At 36.5% G+C, this 24,789-nt stretch overlaps 1 long non-coding RNA gene across 1 annotated transcript; it reads right to left on the reverse strand.

The window, feature by feature from the left end:
* Window positions 1-5,319: 5,319 nt before the first annotated feature.
* On the reverse strand, window positions 5,320-16,084 carry LOC123381576. Its single transcript, XR_006588745.1, has 2 exons — window positions 15,421-16,084; window positions 5,320-10,237 (listed from the first exon to the last, which is right to left on the reverse strand). It is a non-coding gene; the product is annotated as an uncharacterized LOC123381576 (long non-coding RNA).
* Between the last annotated feature and the right edge of the window lie 8,705 nt (window positions 16,085-24,789).

Raw genomic sequence — 24,789 nt, forward strand, 5'->3', positions numbered from 1 at the left:
AGTTGTCAGATGACCCCATTCACTAATTGAGTCCATTTACTCACTCCACCCTCAATATCCCTCAGAAAAAAAGATGGCTTAGTCCAACCCAGTAATGAGGCCTTTTTGAGATAGGTGCATGAAGAAAATAAAGACTTGTGAGGTCTTACACTGGAAAAGGAAAGAATTATCAGCTAAAAAAACAGATCCAGGAAAGGGAAAGTTGGAGAGGAAGAAGATAAATCTGGGTCCAAGAAAAAATATGAAAGGAATTTTGGACAAAGAGGTAGTGGAGCAAATTGGAAGCAGTTACAAAGGATGGGAAAACTTTGGGAGTTGGGGGAATTTGAAATCGTGAAGAGCGCTTGGGGCAGGAAAACTCCAAAATGCCTTTTCCAACATAAGTTTACTAGTGCCCCACCCAATGCTATTTTATTAAATAATACAATATTTTTTGTTGATTTAAAACTAATGTATAACTTCATTATATGCTAGTATGTTATATACACTTGTGACTGTTTCTAGACTTTTGATTCTAATCTTATGACCTGCCGATCTATATCTGAACTCGTTCCACACAACAGCTTCATAATGTATTTTAATAACTTACAGGGCAATTCTCCCCTCATTACTTTTTAAAATATTTTTTAGAGGGGTGCCTGGGTGTCTCAGTCGGTTGAGCGTCTGACCTCGGCTCAGGTCATGATCTCGCGGTCCGTGAGTTCGAGCCCGACGTCGGGCTCTGTGCTGACAGCTCAGAGCCTGGAGCCTGCTTCAGATTCTCGGTCTCCCTCTCTCTCTGCTCCTACCCCACTCATGCTCTGTCTCTCTCTCTCTCTCTCTCTCTCTCTCTCTCTCTCTCTCTCTGCCTCTCTGTCAAAAACATTCAAAAAATTTTTAATATTTTTTAGATACCCTTGAATATTTGTAATTCCACCTAAACTTTAGAATCATTTTGTCACATCCCCAAAACGTGTCATTGGGATTTTGGTTAGAATTTAGAGTAAGTTAGAGGAAATTCACATTTTTATAATTTGGAGTCTTTTTATCCATAAATGTGGTCTGTCTCCACTTATTCAGGTCTTCTCTCTATCCCCAGGAAGTTCTGTTGCTTTCTTCATATAATCCTATTTCTTGCCAAGTTAATCCCTAGGTCCCTGTATATATTTATCATAATTATGAAAGGGATCTTTTTTTCTATTATATTTTCTAGCCAGTTTGTGTTGGTTTGTGTTGGTTCATATGTACATGTGAAATCAGCATGTATATGTGTGTGTATATACATACATGTGTATACACATACATGTGTGTATGTCATATGGTATAATGATATGTGTGTGCACATATACTCTAACCAGACACAAAAATTCATATTAGCTTTAAAAGGTTTTCATTTGAGGGGTGCCTGGGTGGTTCAGCTGGTTAAGGCCCCAGCTTCAGCTCAGGTCATGATGTCATGGTTGGTGAGTTTGAGGCCCACCTTGGGCTCTCTGCCGTCAATGTGAAAGCCCCCTTCGGATCCTCTGTCTCCTCTATCGGCCTCTGCCCTGCTTGTGCACTCTCTCAAAAATAAAAAAAAATAAAAGTTCCTCATTTGATTCGCTTATATTTTCTGAGTATTTTCTAGATAATGATAATTTGGTCTCCTCCTTTCCAATATTTATACTTATTTTTCTCTGTTTACAACAATGGCTAGGAATAGTATCATACTGTTAAAAAGTATAATAAAGTTAAATATTTTCAGTGATATTTGGCACCTTTATGTTTCTAAGGTTTTGTCATTGAATAGGTTTACTCATAGTTGCTCATGAATGAGCTTTTTAGTATGTCAAGGAAATCTCCTTACTAAGACTGTTAAATCGCTAAAAACTGGTAAATTGTATTAAATGCCTTTCTGGTATCATGTTCATTCCCCTTTTAGCCTATTTAATGTAATCAACTATGCTAATAAAGTCCATGTTGAACAATCCACAAATTGCTAAAATAAGCCCTATATAACATGGTTATGGTATTATATGTGTAACACAGCACAAAAGTCAATTTTCTAATATAGACTATTTACACTGATTTTCATAGGTGAGATTGACATAGTTGTGTGTGTATACCAGTTTTGTCAGGTTTAGTTATCAGACTTATGTTTGTTTCAAAAAAATAAATTGAGAAGACTTCTTATATTTCTAATATCCAACATATTTACTGACCAAAAGAAATGCCTGCCCCTGGAACATTTCCAGGAATTACCCATAAAATCATCAAAGTCTGGTGCTTTCTGGGTGGAACAGATCTTTAACAATCTTTACGACTCTTTGTGTGCGTCTTAGTATATGCAGGTCTCCTTTAATTAATTTTGGACACTTGATTGTTTCTTTCCTTGGAAAATCATCCATTTTATCATCTATTAGCTTGAACGTGGGCATCATTCTCACTTGCAATTCCTCCTCCCTCATATCTGTCATTCCATGCCCACTTCCAACCCTATCGCAGCTTTCCTTTCCTCTTCCTTGACTGGACTTAGAAGTTTTGTTTGTTTTTTCTCAACATTCTCAATGGATTTACCATTCCACTCTCTTTATGTCCACCAATTCTGTAATTTCTGTATTTAACTTGGTGAGCTTCTATCGCCAATATCCTCAGTTGTATTCGTTGTTCTATTTCTAATATCTTCATTTATTCTTCCCTTGTTTCATATTGAATATTAAATATATGTTTAAGGCACCAAATCTGGTCTAAGTTCTGCTTTGGCCATACCCTTAAGTTTTAGGAGTGGTTTTCATTGTCATTAATGTATACATTTTCTCTTTGCCCCAAAAAGTAATTTAGGAGAGTGTCTTAAATTATTCAAGAGTCTACATTGTTTTGCTTTAGTCAATTTCAAAATCTTATGGTATTCTGGTCAGAAACTGTGGCTTATACATTTTCTACTTTGGAATATTAAAGTTTTCTATCTGGTCCAGTATATAATCACATTTTATAAATGTCTAATGTGGACATCAGGAAACAATGCATATTGTCTCTTTATAAGGCATAGAGTTAATATATATAACTGATTTTTCTCAAACTTTATATATCCTCATTCTTTATCTACTTATTCTCTACTTACTTTGTCAATACTGTGTTGCTGTGGTCATCTCAAATCCCCCTTGTGTTCATATTTTGGTTTATATATTTCTGGGCTATACCTTCCAGATATAAATATTTCTTATGAATTCTTCCTTTTATCAATACAAAACGTATTACTTTGTTTAATGTTTCACATAATGCTTTTGCCTTGAAATCTACTATTGTCTTGTAATAATATTACCACCTATTTTCTTTGTTCTTCACTGTAATTGTTGACCAACTTCATATCTTTAACTCCCCTTGGCCACTGTTACAATAGCATACAGTTAACTGTCAGTTTGGTTTTGACAGAGGCAAAATATACATACAATGAAATGCCTAACCATAAGTGTACAATTCAATGGGTTTTTACAAATATATATACCCATGTTATCTACCATGGTCGCAATCAGGATATCAAACATTTCCATCATCCCAGAAAATTACCACGTACCATGTTCTTATTTCTATCAACCTAAGTTTTACCCCTTCTGTAATTCTATATAAATAGAATCATTCACTATGTATTATTTTGTGTCTGGTTTCTTACACTCAGTGTGATGTTTTGGGGATCTGCTCTTGTTACTGCATATATTATTCTTTTTTTCTTGCTGGGTAGTATTTAAATGATTTATACCAAAATTTATCCTTCTGTTGATGGATATTTGGGTACTTTTCATTTTGGGACTGGAGTAAATAAAATTGCTGTGGGAATAGCAATTTCTTTTGGATAAATACCTAGAAGTAGGATTTCTGGCCACAGCACAGGTGTATGATTAATTTTATGAGACACTGCCGGAAATTTTTCCAAAGTGACTGTGTAATTTTATACTCTTACCAGCAGTTTCTCCACATCTTCACCAACAGCTGGTGTTGTCTTTTTAATTTTAGCAATTGTAGTGGGTATGAAATAGTATCTCATTATACTTTTACTTTGTGTTTTCCCTGAAGACTAATGGTACTGACAAATTTCATGTGCTTATTGACTATTTATACATCTTCCTTCATGAATCACCTGCTCGAGGCTTTCACCCATTTTATATTGGGCTGTTTGTCTATTTATTACTGGTTTGTAGGAGATGTGTATTGTAAATATTTTCTTCCAATCTGTGTCTTCCCTTTTTGTTTTTGCTATGATAACTTGATGAGCAGAACTTTTTATTCTGAGGTGCCTAGGTGGCTCAGTTAGGTGTCCAACTTCAGCTCAGGTTATGATCTCACAGTTCGTGAGTTCTAGCCCCACATCGGGCTCTCTGCTGTCAGTGAGGAGCGCACTTTGGTTCCTCTGTCCTCTCCCTCTCTGCCCCTCCCCTGCTCATTCTCTCTCAAAAATAAACATTTTTTAAAAAAAATTTAGTTCCATTTTATCAATTTTTTCCTTTCTGTTCAGCGACATTTATGCTCTCTCTAGGACATCTTTTCCTAACCCAAGTTTTTGTTTCCTTCGAGAAGTTTTATGGTTTTGATCTTATGTTTGGATCTCTGATCCATCTCTTAAGTATACTATGGTTTTTTGGTGTTATCTAATACAGAATTATATTGTTAATTGCATTTCCCAATTATTTGCTGATCTATAAAAATACAATGACTTTATGTTCTACATTTTCTAAATTCATGTATTAAATTCACTATAGCTTTTCTAAATTACTTTGGCCTTTTAAAATTCATTTCTAAGCTCTAGTAGTTGCTTTGGGGCTTCCTTAAGATTTTCTATGTAAAGAATCATGTTGGGGAGAAATAGAGGGTTTTACTTTTTCCTTTCCAAACTTTATAGCTTTTACTTCTTTTTCTTGCCTTATTGCAATGGCTAGGAGCTCCAGTGCCATATCAAACAGAAGTAGTAAGAGAGGACATCCATACTTTGTTCTCAATCATGAGGAAGGCTTTCAATATTTTAATGTTAAATATGACGTTACTATAGGTGTTCTGTAGCTGCTCTTCATCAGGTTGAATAAAATTCTTTCCATTCCTGATTTGCTAAATCAAGAATTGTTGAATTTTGTGAAATGTTTTTTCTGCATTTATTGAGAGAATTAAACATTTTTTCCTTTATCATACTAATATGTGAAATACATTAATTAACTTTTGGATTAAACAGCTTTGTATTCCTGGAATAGACCCCAGTTGATCATGAGGTACTAACTTTTTCATATATTGCTGGATTCAACCTGTTAATATTTCATTAAGGATTCTGATTTCTGTCTTACTTCAGGCTACTATAACAGAATACCATAGACTGAGTGACTTTAAACAACAAACATTTATTTCTCACAATTCTGGAGGGTATGAAGTCCAAGATCAAGGCACCAGCAGATTCAGTGTCTGGTAAGGGTCCTCTTCCAGGTTGCAGACTGTTGACTTCTCCATCACATTGGAGGTTAGGATTTGAACACATGAATCTTGGAGGGACACAAACATTCACTATATTGCAGTGGCTATATTCACAGAAATACTGATCAGCAACATTTTTTTGAAATAGTTTTCTCAGGTTTGGTATCCGGGTAATACTTGCTTCATAAAATGAGTTAAGAAATATTCCTTCCTCCTTTATTTTCTAAATTTTCTTAGCATTCATATTGTTTTTTCTTTAAATGTTTTATAGTACTCCTCAGAGAGATCATCTGAACCTATAGTTTTCTTCACAGGAAGGTTTTTTAAATCAAAAATTCAAAATTTTAAGTAGATAAAGGGTTACTCAGATTTTCTATTCCATCTTATATTAGCTTTAGTAAGTTATGATTTAAAGTATTTGGAAACATCTAATTTGTTGAATTTAATGGTATAAAATTTCCACATTGTTGTTTTCCATATTATTTTTTTATTATTCCTTTAATGTCAGTATGATCTAGTGATATTTCTTTCATTCCTCAGGTTGGTAATTTCTGTTTTCTATCCTTATCAATCACGGTAGAGGTTCATCAATTTTATTATACTTTTCAAAGGACAGACTTTTGGCTTTGTCAATTTTCTCTATTAACTATCTCTTTTCTATCTGGCTGATTTCCGCTGTTATCTTAATCTTCTTGCTTTGGGTTTAATTTGGTCTTCTTCTTCTAATTGCTTATAGAGGTATGAAAAGTAACCTTAAAGTAACCTTTTTAAGGAGGTTTGAAGACAGAGCAAGCAGTTAACAAAATTTGTGCGTGAAGCACACCAGATTCAAGCCTGGGTATCACTTTCATTTGAAGTCTTGGAGATTACCTCCAGGTTATAGATACACACACACACACACGCGCGCGCGCGCGCGACATTCTTGGGCTTCAGGAGATGTTCTTCATCTTTCGACACACTATTTCTGCATACTGCAATACATTGTATGAGATCCAAGGTCAAACAAAGTCCTGAATGACCAGGTTCACAGCCTTGAACATGTCTGGATAGTCTACTGGTGTGTCATCATGGCCCAGACTAAACATGAGTCTGGACTTTCAGGCAAGCATAAGCTCCTAAAATTTAAGCCTCTTTTTTCACATCTCTAACGGTTTTCCTAGGAAACAGTGAAAGAGGGTTTGTCTCAGCACCACTGTCTACACAAATTTGAGTCCTTATAGACACCAGAATTATGAAGGTTATTTATTCTGAACCATAGGCCCTGGATATCTTCTATTTTCCCCCACCCTTTTCTAACAGTAATCAATATGTCTCCTGTGACTTATTAATTTCCATACAGACTTAAATTTGTGGAAACTCTTCCATTATGAAGTCATGAAATTGCAAAAGAATTTGGAAAAATAACAAAGCTCATGAGACAGACCTGCCCCAAACCTGGAGATCTCTATTTGTGAGGCATCCATTCAGTCCCATTACTACATATACTCAGGAGGATAAATCCTGAAGTTGTGGGAGCTCTAATGTGGCAGTGGAGGTGACGGTGGGGCCAACTTGCTAACACCAATCTGTTCCCATGAAACTTAAAGCAAGGCAAGATTTTTGCACATTTTTCTGTAATTGAATATCATTAAAGTATTGAATATACAATGCATCCTGCCTTTCTCTTATTCTTTCAAAAACTACTTATTGCATGCCTACTATATACCAAGCACTATGCAAGGGATAATGGGATAAATTGGTGAAAAAAAAAAAAAAGCTGAAAGACAGTTATGACTGGAAAGAGTAAGAACAGAGAAGAAAAAGTGAATTGCTGGCGGGAACCTCTATTACCAAAGACTTAGTATGTTCTTAGAACCTTGAATCAGAAAAAAAGCAGTTATGCTGGGTCCCTCTGACATGTATGGCAAGGAGTGTGTGTGTGTGTGTGTGTGTGTGTGTGTGTGTGTGTGTGTGTATGTGTGTGTGGTGCCTTTTGGAGAAGATGAGGGAGCATAAGGAGAATACCTCAATTTCTGCCCAATAGAAGTGGGAGGATGGAATCACTGATGTTCCAGAAGCTAAGAAAGGAAAAATGTAAATTATTTTCTTTACGCATGTGGTTTGCACAACATCCTCCAACATAAGACTCCCACTTGGGTCCTAAAGTTGGAAAAATCTAGGGAGTATGGAGAAAAGGAACAGAGCTACAAGACTTGACATTGTATACTGGGTGCCAGCACTAGCAGACCAACTCCTAGAGGGAGACCTTTATAAAACAGTCTCTAGGTTCAATAGCTATGTGAACTATGAATCTGGAATTAACATCATCTACCTAAATTACAGAAATATACTTCTCACATAAGTCTCTAAAGTGCAGGCAAGGTAGCAAAGGAAGAGTTCTTTAAGTGAGGGTAATTTGAAGAGCCCCTAAGAACTCCCTACCCCAAATGGTATTTCCCATGTTGACTAAATTCTTCATTTTGTTTCACTGCTTGGAACCCATCTTTACTCATCTCACTATAACCACAGAAGCAGTTATAACATAGAATAAATAGTAATTAAAGATTCTGAAGTCAAATTGCCTTGTTCATCTTGGGCTTTCCCGCTAATTGTGCCTGTGACTTTGGGGTGTGTTTCTTAATAATAGCTAAAAATTAATTATTTATTGGGCATGTAATCACTTAGCAACTATAGGGCCAACCACTTTACATGTTTTTACATGTATCACTACTCCTCACAATACCCTATGAGGTATTATTATCATTATAATTTTACAGATGAGGAAACTGAAGCACAAATGTAACTTTGAGGTCCAAAACCAGTAACTGGAGGAGCTGAAATTCAAACCTAAGCAGACTTAACTATTATGGTGGTCCCCTCACTTAAATGCTCTAAGCCCCTATGCTTAGAGAGTAGTAAGGATTAGGTAAGATAATGCTTATAGATTTGACAGAGTGCAAAAGTGTTCAACACTATTACTGTTATTATTTCAGATAAATTAATTCTTGAAAAGATTTAAAGCAGTACCCAGCAAACCCAGTTCAATTTTACTGGCCTCTAGTATCAAGCTGTGTATTAGGTGCTAAGGTGATACCATGATGTATAAGACTTGATTCGTACCATCGAGAAAAACAACTCAAGGCTTACTGAGTTGTCCCCTACATAAAGTCCTTCAAGGGCTCTATACTGCTTTCAGAAAGCTCATGTGCCTAGCTTGGCACAAAAGGTCCATCACGATTCCATTGTCTTGCCTCCTTGAAAGCATCTCCTGCCACTTCCCCCATCCACACTGCAGCCTGAGCTACTTATTCTTCAGATATGCAAGACATTTCACATCTCAGTGACTTACAATGTGATGTTCCATTAGTCTGGGAAATTCCTTTCTCTACCTCCATTTCTCCAATGTCCAGCTCAAATCTTTCTGGAATTCCCCAACCCCTGCTACATTAGATGCTCCCTCTCTGGGCTCCCACAGAATCCTGCACACACCCACTGTACTTATCACACTGTACTGAAACTATCCTGCTCATATGCCTCCCCCACTATTCTGTAAGCTTCTTGAAAACTGTCTTAACAGTCTCTTACCCTAGCTCCCAGAACAATTTATGCACAGTAGACACTCAATGAATGTGTACACAACGAAAAAATTAATAAATAAACTTTAATTAGCACTCTAATGAGGGTATAATGATTTAATGGAAGAATGAGTATATTGAAATTGACTAAGAGGATCTGTAATGACTTCTTTGAGGAGGTGGCATGTGAACTGGCTCTTTGTGGGAAGGTAGTACTTAAATTAATGGGCATATGCAGAGAACCTCCCGGTAAGAAAAGTTTTGAGGAAAGGCCCTAGAAAGAACTTTTGGGGTATACTGAGTAAATCTCTGTGACTAGAACATAGGGAAGAAAAATGGAGAATAAGGCAATAAAGTGGCAAGAAATCTAGCAATAAAACTGGGACATGAAGAGAAGCCAGGCCATCAAAGCAATTCTCAAGCAATTTCAATTAAAAAAAATCTTAACTGCTGTAAGTAACATTATCAGCTCCCAATTCTATCTCTTCTCATGCATAACTGGCCCCTATAACCATAACAGAACTAAAGTTATGTGTACAAAGAGACGTTGTAGCAAAAAGACACAAATGGGGAAAGGAAAGTAATATGGAGAGAAAAATAGGAGCAAACTGATCTAAATTAAAATACCAAGCAGAGGGGCACCTGGGTGGCTCAGTCGGTTAAGCATCAGACTTTGGCTCAGGTCATGATCTCCTGGTTCATGAGTTCGAGCCCCACATTGGGCTAGCAGCTGTCAGTGCAGAGCCTGTTTGGGATCTTCTGTCCCCCTTTCTCTCTCTGCCCCTCCCCCGCTTGCAGTTTCTCTCTCTCAAAAGTAAATAAACATTTTTTTTAATCTTTAAAAAATATATCAAGCAGGTAGGAGTGTCTCACCTGTAAAACAGCAGAACCATGTCATCAGCAATTTGATTAATCTTAAATTTATTTTCAACTTTATGTCATTTTTGCTATATATATTTCTATAACCAAACCACACTAACTAATCTAAGATGTAGAGACAGAGATCTCTAGGGACAACCAATATCATTTTAGAAAGGAAAGCCTTTCACCCACATGCTTTGCACTGCACCTAATGGGCCCCGGCATAACTACAGAGTGAATCTGGTACAGTATTGAATACAGGTTGCATCACAAAACAACAAAATGCACAACTACTTTACTCACTGTGCTCTCTGCTTCAAGCACCAACTCAGTATTTACTGCACACCTGTTATGAGAAAGACACTGTTCTTGGCATAGACAGGGAATCTGGATGCATCTGGTAAGATCCAGGCCTTTAAAAGAATGTACAGAGTAGGTAAGATAAATGTGTATGTGATAATGCAATTCAAGGTGTGATGAATGCATGAAAAATGTAGCATGAAAGCAAATAAGAGGCATTCAGCTGAAATGGGGAAAGATTTCATGGCAGGGTTAACTTCAGGGAGTACTAGGGAAAGTTTTCATTGTATTTCTTCTTTTATTTTTATTTATATATTTTAATTACAAAGGTGATAGATGCACATTATTTACAAGATCTTAAATACAGATAAGCAAAAAATCACTAAAAAACCACTATATTTTTGTATATGCCACTTAAAAATTATTTATTTATAAAACTGAAACCCTATTGTACATTCCTTTCAGTCAACAGCTTATTCAGGCAACAATATATTACAACCATCTTTCCATGTCATTTACTATACTTCTACAACTAACTTCTTTATATTTAAAAAGGAGCATATCAAAAGGTATAGATGAGTATACAGTAAAAGCATGTCTCTCTCCCATCCCATTCCCCAATCACCTTTTAGTTGTAACCAGAAACAACCACTGTTACCGGTTTCTTGTGATCCTTCCACAGATATTTTGCGTATGTGTATGTATTTCTTTTTAAATAAGTGGTAGCCATGCACACACAATCCTGTACCTCATTTTTCAAATCTCCCAGGCAATACACTTATCACTGCCTTATTACTCTTAGTAGCTGCAAAATGTTCCATTGTATGAAAATATAACCACTTGATTATCCAATCCCCCTTTTTTTTTTTAAACGTTTATTTATTTTTGAGAGACAGAGACAGAGCATGAATGGGGGAGGGTCAGAGAGAGAGAGACACAGAATCTGCAACAGGCTCCAGGCTTTGAGCTGTCAGCCCAGAGCCCGATGCGGGGCTCGAACTCACGGACCTCGAGATCATGACCTGAGCTGAAGTTGGACGCTTAACTGACTGAGCCACCCAGGCGCTCCCATCCAGTCCCCTTTGATGGACATTCAGAATATTTCTAATATTTTGCTACTACTACGTTACTAGATGTGTCCTTAAAATGTAAATAGGTACACATTTGTAAATATATATTCAGTAAAAACTGCTAGAAGTGGAGTTTTAAGTTCAAAGGATATGTATAGTTTAAAATTTGAAAGATATTAATTACCACAGTGTCTTCTATTCAGAGGTGTCATCTTGCCAATTACAAATGAGAACGTCTATTCCTTTCCCTTACGTGTGGCTGCCCAGGTGATACTATTTCCCATTCTCCCATGCCCCCCGCCCCACTACCAATATACAAACACACCTTACAGATAGGTGAGACCACCTATCTGGCCTATGGAATATAAGAATGTGAACAGAAATGATGTGCACTGTGTCAAGACCAAAGTGAGAAGAGAATGTGCATTCTCCACTATATCCTTGCCTTTCTGCCAGTTGGAAAGAGAAGATGTCAAGGCCTTAGGAAATGGCAGAGCCACATGATGCAAGGAACCTGAGTCCCTGAATCCATACAGAGAAAAACTGTTTATCAACCAGAAACATCCACATGGGAGTATTACATGAAGGAGAAATAAGTTCTTATTGTATTAAGGTGTTGAAATGTTGGTGTTTGTTAAAATATGTTGCCTTATTGTAACCAACAGACTAAAATACCTTTTTTTTTAATAAAACTCCAGATCCCTATACACTAATAATGAAGAGCAGAAAGAGGAATTAAGAAAACAATCCCATTTACAATTGCACCAAAAATAACAAAATACTTGGGAATAAAGTTACCAAAGAGGTGAAAGACATGTACTCTGAAAATTTTAAAACACTGATGAAAGAAACTGAAGACGACACAAAGAAATGGAAAGACATCCATGCTCATGGATTGAAAAAACAAATATTATTAAAATGTCTATGTTACCCAAGGCAATATACACATTTAATGCAATTCCTATCAAAATACCAACAGTATTTTTCACAAAACTAAATCAAACAATCCTAAAATTTGTATGGAACCACAAAAGACCCCAAATAGCCAAAGCAATCCTGAAAAAGAAAAACAAAACTGAAGGTATCACTATTCCAGACGTCACAAAATATTACAAATCTGTAGTAACCAAAACAGAATAGACACATAGCTCAATGGAACATGATAGAAAACACAAACATAAACCCACAATTGTAACATCAATTTATCTTTGATAAAGCAGGAAAAAATATCCAAAGGGAAAAGGACAATCTCTTCAACAAACGGTGTTAGGAACACTGGACAGCTACATGAAAAAGAAAGAAACCAGACCACTTTCTTATACCATACACAAAAATAAACTCAAAACCGGAGCACCTGGGTGGCTCAGTCGGTTAAGTGTCTGACTTCGGCTCAGATTGTGATCTCACAGTTCACGGGCTTGGGCCCCACGTTGTGCTCTGTGCTGATAGCTCAGGGCCTGGAGCCTGCTTCAGATTCTGTGTCTGCCTCTCTCTCTGCCCCTCCCCTGCTCATACTCATTCTTTCTGTCTCTCAAAAATGATTAAACGTTAAAAAAATTTTTTTAATAAATAAACAAACTCAAAATGGATTAAAAACCTAAATGTGGAACCTGAAACCATAAAATCCTAGAAGAAAACACAGGCAGTAATTTCTCTGATATCAGTCATAGCAACATTTTTCTAGATATGTCTCCTGAGGCAAGGGAAATAAAAGCAAAAGTAAACTACAGGTACTGCATCAAAATAAAAAGCTGCACAACAAAGGAATCAACAAAACTAAAAGGCAACCTACTGAATGCAAGAAGACATTTGCAAATGACATATCCAAAAAAAGGTTAGTACCCAAAATATATAAAGAACTGATACAACTCAACACCCAAAAAAGCAAACAATCCAATTTAAAAAATGGGCAGAGGGGTGCCTTTGTGGTTCAGTCAGTTAAGCGTCCAACTCTTGGTTCCAGCTCAGGTGATGATCTCAAGGTTTCATGAGTTTGAGCCCCATGTCAGGCTCTGCGCTACAGAGCTGCTTGGTATTCTCTCTCCCTCTCTCTCTTCCCCTTCCCTGCTTGTGCTACCTCTGTCTCTCTCAAATACATAAACTTAAAAAATCTATATATAGGCAGAAGACATGAACAGACATTTCTCCAAAGAAGACATCCAGATGGCCAACAAACACATACACGAAAAGATGCTCAACATCACTCATCATCAGGGAAACGCAAATCAAAACTACGAGATATCAGCTCACACCTGTCAAAATGGCTAAAATCAAAAACATGAGAAAAAACAAGCATTGGTGAGGATGTGGGGAAAGGGGAACCCTTGTGCATGTTGGTAGAAATGTGAACGGGGACAGCCACTGTGGAAAACAGTATGAAGGTTCCCCAAAAAGTTAAAAACAGAACTACCCTACAATTCAACAATTGCATTACTGGGTATTTACCAAAAAAAATACAAAAACACTAATTCAAAGAGATCCATGCACCTCTATATTTATAGCAGCATTATTTACAACAGCCAAATTATGGAAGCAGCCCAAGTGCCCATTCATAGATGGATACAGAAAATATGGTGTGTATATATATGTGTGTACGTGTGTGTGTGTATGCACACATACATACATAAAATGGAATATTATTTAGCCATAAAAACGAATTAAATCTTGCCATTTGCAACAACATGGATGAAGCCACAGAGTATAATGCTTAGCAAAATAAGTCAGAGAAAGACAAATACCATATGATCTCATTCATATGTGGAATTTAAGAAACAAAACAAACAAGCAAAGGAAAAAAAGAGAAAAGGGGGCAAACCAAGCAATAGACTCTTAACTATAGAGAACATACTGGTAGTTACCAGAGGGAAGATGGGCGGGGGTCAGGTGAAATAGGCGATGGGGATTAAGGAATACACTTGTGACAGGCACTAGGTGTTGTACAGAAGTGTTGAATCACTATATTGTACACCTGAGACTAATATAAGACTATATGCTAAACCATACTGGAATTAAAATTAAAAGCTTGATTTAAAAAAGTATCATGTAAAATAGCAACAGAATATGAGATAGAGCTAACAAAATACTTGCAAAATATGTATGCTTTAAAAAAAAACAAAACTAAAGAGATAAATAAAAAAGACCTAAGTAAAACTGGCACTATGTAACATGTTCTTGGATTGGAAGACTCAATATTGTTAGAATATCAAGTCTTCTCCAAATTGAACTACATATTCAATGCAATCTCAAAAATAATTCCAGCATAGTTTTTGGTAGAATTTGGCAGACTGATTCTAAACTTTATATGGAAAAGCGGAGGACCTAGAATGAGTGGAACAACTCTGAAAAAGAGAAACAGGAAGGAGAATTCACATTACCTGATTTCTGTACTTAATATAAAACTAAGCACTTAAGACAACATGGTATTGGTAAAAGGATATAAATATACATCAATGAAATAAAAACAAAATTTTAAATTAAAAACCCACAGTTCAGAGAATACACTTAGGAAATATCCCTTAAGTTATTTCAATGTTAAGTACGACAATGGCTATTAGAAAATATCTTTCATCTCCTGGGTTACCAAGAACTGTTTTTTATTTCTTCATTTTATTATGAATGAATACTGATTTATCAAATACCATTGTAATATCTGGGGAAATAATCCTAATTTTTTTTCTTCTGATCTATTAAAGTGATACATTAAATTAATATTTCCTAATGTTGAAACAGCCTTAACACATCTCAAATAAACCTTGTTTACTTGATTATGATATTTTAATATGGATAAACATAATAGACTGAGAAATTCTTTGAACAATTTATAAACTTCAAATTTCAACTGAGGAATTAAACAGTAGAACCAACCCTTAAAAGAACAAACTTGTTATCTGGAAAAGCAAGTGAATGAGTTATCACATATCCAAATCAAAAATAAAAGAAATGGAATTCCTGAATGAAAAGGAAAGAGAAATGGGGGGCAGATCTAGGAGCCCTCATTGCAAATAAAAGAAACTCAAGAGGGACCGCAGTGGAGAAAGCAATAATCAAAACATAGTGCAAGAAAACTTCCCTCAGGAGGAGACTAGAGTTCTTAGATCAAAAGCACTCACTGTGTGCCAGGCAGGATAAATGAAACAAGGCATACAGCTTAGATATATCCTGGCAAAAGTTCTGAAGTTTAATAAAGAAAAATATAAACTTTCAAAAAGAAAGAACAGGTTACTTACAAACGAATGAGCATGAGGCCAGCATTGGAGATGGCTAAGCACATAGGCTCTGCAGTAAGACTACCTGGCTTCAAATCTTGGTGTGAACCTGGGCAAGTTACTTAACTTCTTTGTGCTTCTGTAAAACAGGAATGATGACAGTACTTCACTTCTAAGGTTGGCTGGAAGCAGTATTTGCGATAATACCCAGAAGAGTCTGGCACATAGTTCATTACAATCACTGGACTTCGATCCGTTAACACTGGAATTTGTATCAGAAAGTGAAAACTTTGTAGACCTTTGAGAAGGCAAAAGCCAGAACCTTCCCCAGACCTTAATGTTTAGCACTAATGATCTGAAAAGCTGTACAATAGGCCCCATGCTACTGCCTCTAATGCTACCTGAGCTCATGCTAGTGAGTAGTGAACTGATGGGCTGAAGGAATCTCATTGATTAATTTTTATTAATGTGAACAAGGCAAGGATGACAGGTTTTTTTGGCCTAGAGTTCAAGATTATCATAGATGAAAAAAGTTGTAAGCTCTGTCAAGAGTAAATGGACTTGAGGCACCTGGGTAGCTCAGTCAGTTAAGCATCCGACTTTGGCACATGTCATGATCCCACAGTTCATGGATTCGAGCCCCGCATCAGACTCTGTGCTGACAGCTCGGAGCCTGAAGCCTGCTTCGGAGTCTGTGTCTCCCTCTCTGCCCTTCCCCTGCTCGCACTCTGTCTCTCTCTGTCTCTTTCTCTGTCTCTGTCTCTCTCTCTCAAAAATAAACATTAAAAAAAAAAAGAGCAAATGTACTCACAGTGCAATCTCTGAGAGACATGGAGGATTCTCCTACAATGAGTAGATCTTATTGTTATTGCCACTCGGGACCCTCCAAAAAGTGAACTAGTATGGGATCTGTGGCTACGTGATTTGAATGTCATAAAAAAGTTATTTCGTTCATTCAGCAAATTACTTGAGCACATCTATGTTATGTGTCAAGCAGTATACTGGAGTTCTAACCGTAAGTAAGACACATGGAACCCCTTCCCTCAAAGAGTTACATATATGAATCTTGATTTATATGACCCAAATTAGAATGCCCATGTGATGTAAGAAACTGATCATACCAAGGTCATTAACAAAATGCAAAACACACATACACATACACCTCTTCTAGCACAAGAAACAAAAACAAAAAAGCCAACTTTTAATAGTTAATCGTGAATAGTCAAATGTTACTTTAAGTTATTTTAATCCCATCTTTTATAGTTCTGTGAATGCGAAAGCCAACATAACAATTTGGTGGAACTCTTGTATTAGGTCAATTCTACTTACTAAGCACTTAGCACCAACCAGAAATATTTTAAATGTTCCTCTCTAGATACTAGCTTAAAATTCCCTAAGTCCACTACCTATCTTCACATGGAAGATTATTTTTTCAATCCAAAAGGAAGATAAAGAATTAAATTGCATATAATAAATGTAGTGGGGTTAAATGGTGGCCCCTGAAAAGATATGTTCATGCCCTAATACCTAGGACCTATGACTATCACCTTCTTTGAATAAGGAGCCTTTGGGGATGTAATTTAGGATCTTGAGATGAGGAAATCATCCTGGCTTATCTAGGCATGCCCTAAATCTAATCACAAGTGGAGTCTTAAAGCCAGTCCTTATCAGAGAAAGTCCTTTCCAGAGAAAGGCCAAGAGTGTTTTGAGACAGAAGAGGAAAAGACACGGAGCAGAAAAGAAGGAGGCTATGAGAACACAGAGGCAGAGACTGGAGTGAGGCAACCGTAAGTCAAGGAAAGCCAGCAGCCACCAGAAGCCAGAAGAGGCAAAGAATGGATTCTCCTCTGGAGGCTCCAGAGGGGTGCTGCCTGCCAACACCTTGATTTCAAACTTCTGGCTTCCTGAGCTGTGGGAAAATACGTTTCTGTTGTTTATACCCCGGATCTGTGATAATTGGTTACTGCAGCCCCAGGAGACAGTGAACAAAGGCATTTTGGTAAGAAGCCCTGGGTTCAAGTACCACACCTGACAGTTTCATCCCTATTTGCTGCTTAGCAAGTCCATTAGCCTCCCTGAGCCTCCACTGCCTTATTAGTAAAAATGGGATAATCAGACCTGTGCTACTATCCCCCAGAGTTCTGATAAGACTAAACTGAAATCATGGATCTGAAAACACTCAGAATACTGTAAAATCCTATGTGAATATGTATTATTATTATTCTTATACTTTATCTGGAATTTCAAATGAGGTTTGGAGCACAGGCTCTTTATTCAAATCCACTTGCTGCAACCCTTTACACAAAAATCAACGTGCCTAATTTTAACAATGCCAACATTCTATCAATTCTTAATATCCAATTTTATGTATAGAATTAAGCTATCACTAATATACATAGTACCTCTTTAGTGCTAGGATTTAATGAAGGCCTAATTACCACTAACCCTATCGTCTATTTTATTTCCCTCCAGATAATCTTCTACTACTGTCATACTAATTTAGTAAAGAGACTATCTAATTGGTTTATTGCCCCCATATATATTAACAAATCAGTTCTAGCTGATTTGCCTTCAACAATATCTGTGAACTCACTTAACATAATCATAATTCTTTCTGTAGCTGACCTTAATTATTCCATACTGAATTTTTCTCGGTGAAGAATGAACCATTAATAATCTCTTCCTCCTATTTCTGGTTTTCCCCAATAGGTAGATCCTGATCTACTGCCAGACCTAGTTCTTCTTTCTAAAATCAAGTATATTTATGAAGTATAACCATAAACTAAGGATATTAGTTCCACAAGTTACATACAAAAGTTCACTTCATAACTCTATAATCTTACTTTACCAACGTACAAGTTCATATTTCCGAGAGAATGTTTCCATTTTTATTTCACATAAAACATCTTCAGACACATTTTAAGTTATTGAGAGGTTGGTTCTACTGCAAGCTGCAAATGTCTTCCCTTCAGGGCAAGGAAGTTTGACATTAAAAATTAAAAAAATGGCACTTTGATAATGCAGTCTGGTACCAGAATTTATTTTCTTGTGCCTTAATCATTCTATTCTGTATTAGAGTAGAATGGCACTCAAATCATCCTTAGATCTAACCCAGAGTTCCATAAAAATGTGTTGTCTGAAATGTTGCCTCTTCAGAAACCTTTAAGTAAATGTTAAAGGATTCTTCCCAAACAGCAGTTGAACAATAAAAACTTCAAGGACTTTGAGATTTGTAAATGTAATAATTACTTGTAATTATTACCACCAACAACATACATCCTTAAAATGAGATGTCCTTCAATAATGCATTAGCTGTTCCCACCAAACCACTGAATTGTGGGTAATATGTTATTTTAATCTACCTAATTTCACTACCTTTCCATAGAAAGCAATTAAATCACCTCCAAGATGCATGTTAAACATTCAGTTCTCAGGATGGCCACTAAAAAATTTCAAATGAATAATTATACTTAGGAAAGCCACCCCCATTATTTTGTATATATAGGTGAATACTACTGTATGGCATACCCATAACTTTAAATATAGGCTTTATCCCCCTACAAATGGATTTATAAAGGTACATACTGTATTATCTCAGATCAATAAGAAATTTAGCAACAATAGTCTCCTAATTCTCATGCTCTTAAATGACCTACAAAAAAAGTAAACTGTGAACCACTTCCAACTGTAGCATCTATATTTTTCAATCAATTCCACATGAGACTGCCAAAATACTACTTATTCTGTAAAATGTGTTAACTCCCTTGATAAGGAAGATGGGCTAAAGATCTTCCTTAAAAGTTCTGACTCTAGATCCTTGGGATTCTTCTTAAGAAACTTAAAAAACATCCTGGGGCACCTGGCTGGCTCAGTTGGTAGAACATGAATTTTAAGTTTGAACCCCACAGGGCATATAGAAATTACTTAAAAGTAAAATCTTTAAAAGAAAAACAAAAAACAAAACTTAAAAAACATGCTAAGAAGCCATTCATTCCCTAGTCACCCATCTTAGCAACCAAAGTATAGAACCTGGCCCCTCGCCACTAGAGGGGGGTGTTTCTTCTACTGGTTTCTCTTTCCCCAAATTTGGCTCACCAGAATTTCTTGTTGAACTAGAATCAAGCCTCAAGATAAACATTCTGACCTTTATTTCTCCTTCATAATTGTGTGGTCCTTTCACTTTATTTCAGGCTGTAAGTTGCCACTAAAATATCAACTTCAATCCCTAATTACTTGTATTATTATGACCCACATCACACTTTCTTGCCTTTCTTACAGGCTAACAAGCGCTACACAGAGCTGATTATAGAGATTTTGACATTAATTCACTGGAAAATAATCAGAAAATCCAACCAAGCCTGACTATTCATTTTTTAAAAACTGAACTTTTTAAAATTTGCCATGTTCACATGACTTCATTTGAATCGCAATACCATGAAGGAAAAAAAAAGACTATCAGTAACAAATTTCAAAGAAGAAACTCAACGTCTTCAAGTGACTTGCTCAAGATCATGGGTACGAAACAGTGAAGCCATAATGAAGACTCAAATACCCTGACCTGTACACATTCCTGGTACTACTTACTCTATGCCATGAGTAAAAGACACAAGATGAGAAAATACACCAGTTCTTTACTGCTTTCTCTGAAGAACCCTGGTCTGAGGCAACGTCCCTTAGAGAAGATCAAGACAAGAACTGGCCGAGAATCTGCACACACTCTATGAAGCCAGAAGTCAGGAGAGGGAAGAGCCCTGATAAAAGTAAATGTATCATAATAAAATCAAATCCATCGGACATGAATCTGCTTGGGACAAAGTAGGTATAACCACTCAGAATGTTTTTGGCTACAAGTGACAAAATCCCAAATCACGCTGTATTATCTCACAGAACTAGAAGTTCAGAGGTAGAGCAGACCAAAAATACAATCAGCAGTTCAATAAGGTCATCAAGGACTCAGGTTTCTTCTCTCATTCTGTTACCTTCTAGATGAACTTCATCCAAAGCTACTTTTTCTCATTGTTCTAAGATGGCCTGAGCAGTTATAGCCATTACATTCTCTCATAACATCATCAGAGGAAGAAAAGGTACCATCTCTTTCTTTTATCTCTTTTTAGGAATAAGAAACTCTTTCCCAGAAGCACTCTGGCCCTCCTCCAGACTTCCTTTCAAATCTCATTGGCCAGAACAGGTTACAGGCCATGCCTAAGCCTTCACTGGCAAAGGAAATGGGATCAACCATAATTGCTTACACTAATCATCTGGGATAGAACGAATGCTGGAGAGAGTCAATCGCCATGACCATACCATGGGCAATTTATAATGATGAGTATTACTGTGACATTGTTTTCACTCCAGAACAAAACTGTAATTTAATTATGCTTCTTCCATGATCATAACAATGAGGCATGTGCTTTGCGTGAGACTCAGATAATTACTGCCTGCTCACATCTCATATTTACCATCATAAACTTATTCATCAGATATAAAACATTTTATTAAAGCTTTCTATTCAATCCACTATTTAAAAAAAAATCTTTAATGCAACATTTTAGAGCAAGAATGGCAAAGAGATTGGTGTTCCACACCTATTCCAGTAGATACAGCTATCTAGAACCCCAATTTAAGAATGATCCAAAGCGGAGTTTGGATCAGTGAAAAACAGTGACATGACTCATTAGTGATGTCTTCCATGGACTTGGGTTTGGGCACAATACAGAGTATATTTGCCAACACTGATTTAGAGAAAGTCTCTTTAAATAATTTCCCTCCAATGATCATGGATTTCTCTAATGCAATGCCTCGTTATTTTCATTTTAGTGGAAATTCAATCTAGTCTTTCCCTCTTTATTCTCCCTATGTAATTTACATATATATAAATATAATATACATCAAGCACAAACTCCAAGAATTATTTTATATATAATCAGAGTTCCACACGAATTCTGAAAACTGACCCCTTTCCTAAGTCCATAGAAAAGTTTGGCAGAAGGGCTTCATTTACAAACTATCTCACTTACAGGAAGCAGAGCGTCTTTGGGGCCCAGTCTGGATGTGGGCCTAGGCAAGATTGATGGACAGAAGGAAAAAAAAAGAATGGCCATCTATTCACAGTGAAGATGGCCCAGTCCACAGCTTCCAGACAAAAACCAAAATGGAACCAAAACCTAATCCTACACAAAGGTGACTAATCAGTAACTGAAGAATGCTTAAATAATGGCAGATTACAAACAACATGCAGAGTGTATGTGTATAAATGCATTTGAAAAGATAGGGAAGGACAACAGTGGTTATTCTTGAATGAACTTACGGCTTTTTTTCTTTTGTCCTTCTATTTCTTATCTACATTTTTCTGAGTGTCCTGTACTGCACATACACTGCCTTTTTAATGAAGAAGGGGGAAAAAAAGGAAACATGTTTTTATCTCATCGTTTGATGTTTATGTTTTCGTTGTTCCAATTAACCTTTAACTGCCTTGTAGTTAAGATCAAGCTTGTCCAACTATTCCTAAGGTTGGGAAATGAGGTTGTTTTAACTTTTTGATATCATAAGCAACAAAGTATTCTTGTAGCTGAAAACTGATTTGAAATATAAAAGAAGAAAAGTTAGAAAAATCCCTAAAAAAATGAATCAAAGTGTTTAATCACCCCATAATACTCTAAAATTACCACTACTCAAAAATTTAATTAAGTTAGGATATTCTCTCTCTCTCTCTCCTCTCTCTCTCTCTAAGTCAAATCATTTTTTTACCCAAACTGCCAGTTGGCCAGTCTGTGTTCACAAAATTGGTTTTGGCCAAAATAATTTTAAGTCAATTTGGTATTGGACAAAGAACACACCATCAGCATCAGGGGAAAGTCTGAAGGCACAGATAAGAAATAGGATTCCCAAAAAAGATTCAGTAATAAAGAACAAGCAAGATAGCCTGGACAAGTCTGAAAAAGAAAAATCACCTAGGGCAATGGTTCAAAAGTGGAAGGAAGTCTTTTATCAAGGCAAGGAGCTGTAAAATGAACCCAAGTAGCTTAGTACATGCTTGTAAGGATACTAAGTAAACTGGGTTTCATCAGCCTGCTTGGATTCTCTCCTCTGGGTAGAACAGTACTAGGGTTTTCCCCAGGTTCCCTATGAAAAAACCTAATCTGCCTGGGTCTCAAGTTGAAGACAAATGTTCCCCAAATCATTCCATAATCACTTTCACAGTAAATGAGGTTTTGGAGCTGGCCACTGCACGACAGAGGATTCAAACCAGTTTTTTGGCATATTATGGTTCCCACTCCAACTATAGAAGGTAATTTCCCACATTGTCAGACAAAGCAGAGATGGCAGATGATATGACCTTGCACAGGAAGAAGCAACTCGAACTGGACTGCTTTAGGAGTGAAGAACTCAGGTAGTGGACTTCAGCTTCTACAATAGCTGGTCAATATGGCTAGCGAGAGCCAGAAGACATCCCTGGTTCGAAGTCCTCTAAGGAACCTGATTACAGTTAGGATTTCTTTTTAGCTAGTTAATGTTCAATGGAAAATCCTGGAGAGCTTTCTGAGCACCTATATTCAACTCAAATATTAACTGGTTGCCGGGCTGTGGGTGTTGCTGAGGCAAGCAAGAAGGTAGCAGGGTGAAAGACATTATTGCCACTGTCGTTAAGAAAGGTGTTCTATAGGAAGGAAAACAGAGAACAGTATTTATATTCAATCACAGCAAAGTAGGTGTGAAAAAAAATAGATAAATCAGTCTTGTTTTTGTAAGAAACAAAACAACATAGAGATGGACTATTCACAAATGCTTCTGGGGCAACTGAGTAGTCATTCGGAGAAAAATATAGTTGGACCCATCCATCACCCATACACCAAGAAAAATGGGTAAAAACTGAAGTGTAAAATAGAAACCACAAAGATAATAGAAGATAATATGAGAGAATTCTTTTACAACTTTGTAATAGGACAGGCTTTTCTAACTATGACCCAAAATCCAGAAGTCATAAAAGTATAACAAATTCAACTACATTTAAAAAAAAAATCTACTTAGCAAAACCACCATAAGCAAAGATGAAAGACAATAACAAACGGGGATGGCGGACATGTTGCAACTCACATTACAACGGGCAAATTAAACGCAACAGCCACAGGGTGATTTTAAACAACCAACCGCTCCCCCTCCCGCCCCCCCCCCAAGAAAGGTAGGGATAAAAGACACATTTCACAAAAAAGGAAATATAAATGGCTCCTAAACATATGAAAAGATATTCAAAGTCACTCATAAGGTAAATAGAAATTAAAACTACACTAAGATAACATTTTTCACCCATCAGATTGGAAAAAATCCAAAAGTTCAAGAACACATTTTGTGGGCAAGAACATGGGTAACCAGTCACTCCCATGCGTTTCTGGTGGGGGTGTACATTGTACAACCTCTATACAGAGCAATTTGGTAGTACCTATAAAATTATAATAACATACACTCTTTGGTCAGCAATTCCACTTTTAAAATTTTACCCTACAAATACATTTACACAAGTATGAAATAATCTATGTAACAAAAGTACTTACTGCAGTATTGTTTCTAATAGCAAAAGATTGAAAATTTCCCAAATGCCCATCAATATGGGACCGGTGATATAAATGATGCTATACCCACACAATGATGTGGAAAAGAGCTCCAAGATATATTATTAAAGTGAAATATATCTGGGATATTTTCCCACTGTTATGGAAAGAACTCCAAGAAACACTGTTAAGTGAAAAAGGGAGAATAATACATATATAATTATATGTATTATATAAAACGAAAAACAGAATTTATATTTGTATTGGCTTGAATATGCATTTAAAAACTCTGGAAGTATGGGAATTGAATAGATGGGGAACAGGGGTGGAAAGGAAACTGCTCATTTCTAAACACTTTGTTGTTTGAATCAAGTGAATGCATTACCTTTTCAAAAGGTAAATTTTTAAATGCTTAATATATTAAATGTTAAGTAGATATAATTCCAGTGATATCTACTAAATATTCCACATTTGGACCCCTCAGTCTATGGGTGATAGATGGTGCACAAGTGAGTATGCACTTGGAAGCTGCCTTAAATAGTAGCATCCAGAAATGAAAAGCAAAGTGAGGGTTACAGTTGGAAACCTGATGACTAGAAGTGAAGAACTCACTGATGGTTGTTTATTCCCAGGGCAGAGGCAGTGAAGAGGAAAGAACACAATCTTGTGAAAGTGTTATAGTAAGAGAGGCACATCAAAATAGAGATAAGCCAGAGATTAATTCTTAGGGGGAGTTAAGTCAAAATGTGGCACAATTCCTTAGGATACTTGAATTGGTTCTTGGTTCAAACACAGATGTCACAGAGTGGTACAACTAAAGGCACAGCTCTTCTGTAGACTAGCT

This window comes from Felis catus, chromosome D4 (genome assembly GCF_018350175.1).
Source record: "Felis catus isolate Fca126 chromosome D4, F.catus_Fca126_mat1.0, whole genome shotgun sequence".
NCBI classification, from domain to species: Eukaryota; Metazoa; Chordata; class Mammalia; order Carnivora; family Felidae; genus Felis; species Felis catus.